The sequence below is a fragment of the Branchiostoma floridae genome, chromosome 12 (genome assembly GCF_000003815.2).
Source record: "Branchiostoma floridae strain S238N-H82 chromosome 12, Bfl_VNyyK, whole genome shotgun sequence".
NCBI classification, from domain to species: domain Eukaryota; kingdom Metazoa; phylum Chordata; class Leptocardii; order Amphioxiformes; family Branchiostomatidae; genus Branchiostoma; species Branchiostoma floridae.
Window position 1 is genome coordinate 14,570,363 of NC_049990.1, and position 2,497 is coordinate 14,572,859.

General features: G+C 41.6%; 1 long non-coding RNA gene across 1 annotated transcript; it reads right to left on the minus strand.

Moving 5' to 3' along the window:
* Positions 1-378: 378 nt before the first annotated feature.
* LOC118426874 lies at positions 379-1,674 on the minus strand. Its single transcript, XR_004832485.1, has 3 exons — positions 1,506-1,674; positions 1,085-1,199; positions 379-928 (listed from the first exon to the last, which is right to left on the minus strand). It is a non-coding gene; the product is annotated as an uncharacterized LOC118426874 (long non-coding RNA).
* Positions 1,675-2,497: the final 823 nt, after the last annotated feature.

The window sequence follows — 2,497 nt, forward strand, 5'->3', positions numbered from 1 at the left end:
ATCATATTGTACATAGTATATATTGAAATATGTTCGTGTTTTGTTTTAGGGAAATATAGTCTTAACCAGCCACGACAACTCATTAGTGATGAGAGTCCTTGTTTCTTACTTTATGACCAATGGCCATAATCTGCATGCTCAAATGAGGTGCTTTTAGCCATCTCTCTTAAAGCCAATTCGACTTAGGTCTAGACAATGCAGCGCAATAAAGACCAAGATTCCCCATTATATAGCGCAAGAGATAAACACCCAAGTACGTCAATGGGGACATCCTATCTCAAGAGGGCTTTATAACGTCATTTACGCCCGAAATCACCCAGCTATTTGATGTAATCTATAGATACCTAACTGTCAAAAGGATTTGCAGTCATAGAAGGATTTGAAAGGGTTTACAGCTGTGTATTGACATACATCTTCCAGGTCCACAACTTAAACGCAGTTACAACTAAAAAATGGGAGATCAAATTCCAACCTAATTGCAGCTAGTGCGTCAATATGGAAGTAACAATCTTTCTTTCTATGACACATAATGTTTGTAAAGGATGTAATGTATCAATGCTATTGGAAAATTCGGGAACAATGTGGCGAGTCATGATACCACTTCGCTAGAAGACTAAGTGTGTGGCATCCATGCGGTGAAGAGGGCTATATGCTGTGATTCCGATGGCAAAAATTAGCATGAGGCACTAGGCACATTAGCGTGAGGCACAAGACTGGAATTCCATAGGATGGGGCTTGATAAAACAGACTAGGATATCACATTGGATAAAATATGGTTGAATAACACGTAGCATAACAAGTTATAGCTCAACACATGATTTATGTTTGATGGAAGCAGGTTTATTGTAACTGCGCACATTGATGCGATGAGAAAATCGTTAGGCTCGACTGTTATGCAGCTGTGGAGTAGAATGGACTGGGGATGATCCTGGTTTTTGATGCAGAAAAACGTTCAGAGGGGCTCAAGTCGCGCTTTTATGACACGTCACATCAATTATCTAAAACATAACTTTGTCTTTCCTTCACACAGTAACTCGCAAAAAAAACCCCGTCAGATAACCGTAAGATAATCATACTGACTTACTTGATACTTGATAAGGTCTCTTCATCGTTGTGTCAAGTGGTCTGCATCAAGGCAACGTCTCTTGTGGACCATCCTGCGCCATTCCATGCAATTCTGGGCCGTCACTTCTACGTCTCTAAGATAATCATACGAACCGAGATTGTAATAGAATGTTACAACTTCCGCTGTCTATACGTGTTGCTCATCTTCTAAGGTTGTGCCCCTTTGTTAATAATGTGTATGGTTCTATTTTATTAATGAGGTTCAAACGTTGATTCAAAGAATAAAGCTTCTGCAACTGTTAACATGTGGATTGTAGTTTTACATGAATAGATTGATACTCTAAAGAGGGCGTCTTTTCAACTAAAAATAAACTTGGATTATAGCAGTTAGTAGGGATATCATCAGGTTAATTTGACTCTTCAGACAATAACGATGTTACCTGGTTTGGATATGTCTTCTCGTCATTGCAGAGTGGACCGTGAAACAGCATCAAGATTGCTTCGCCAAGGGAGTGCATCCTATGGCAAAGACAAGAAAAGCGCCGCCCAACGGTTAAAATTATCATTGCAGGAAAACCCGCATCCGTCATGGTCAAAACTAACTTGGATGGTATCACATCAAATAGGCCATACAAGATCGATGCACAAAGTCTGGAAGACTGGTATCATTCACCAAGTTGACTACTACATGTACATCGAACTAGTTTCCCTTCTACAACTACGGTCATGGCTACATGTTTAAAATCAATGATGTCGTCATCCATAAAACTTACCTGCCGTGGCCTTGCTGACATTGTATTTCCATGTCCCGTGAACAGCAGTACATAAGAGGTTGGTGCCCATCATAAGCTGTGGTGTTAGAAACTACTGCACGAGTCTCCCAACAAGACGATGTGTCAGCTCTGGCTCGTGGGTCTACCTGGACAAGCTCAGCCAGTTGTGACCAGAACTGCATGCAAAGAGACAGAATAATCTTTGTGTACTATTCACAGCGTCACACCTGTCCCCGCGCGCCACAGACAGGTGGTCAGTTAACTCAATTTTGAAGGGTAACCAATCAGAGGAGTTATGCAAATGTACACGTATGCTAATGAGTGCAGGGGTATAAAAGGGAAAGATATTATCACAAAAAAGGCGCACAGTTTGACTTTGGGGAGGAAGAAAAAAGGTGGTTGGCAGAAACAGGCGAATATTAAAGTCGGGTCAATTAGGGACAGTAGGAAGGGTATGAGGGTGTTGAGATATAAAGAAGAAGGTATCTTTACCCTAAATACCCAACCATCCTCTCTAATTTCTTATGGCTTGGGAAAAGTACTCGCCTCGCTCTCTGCTCAGGGATGGACACTTTCCACACTCCTTATCCCTCCATCACCTGTCTGGGACGCGGGGGTATGGGTGTGGTGGTATGAATTTTCCACTATATCAATCTAAC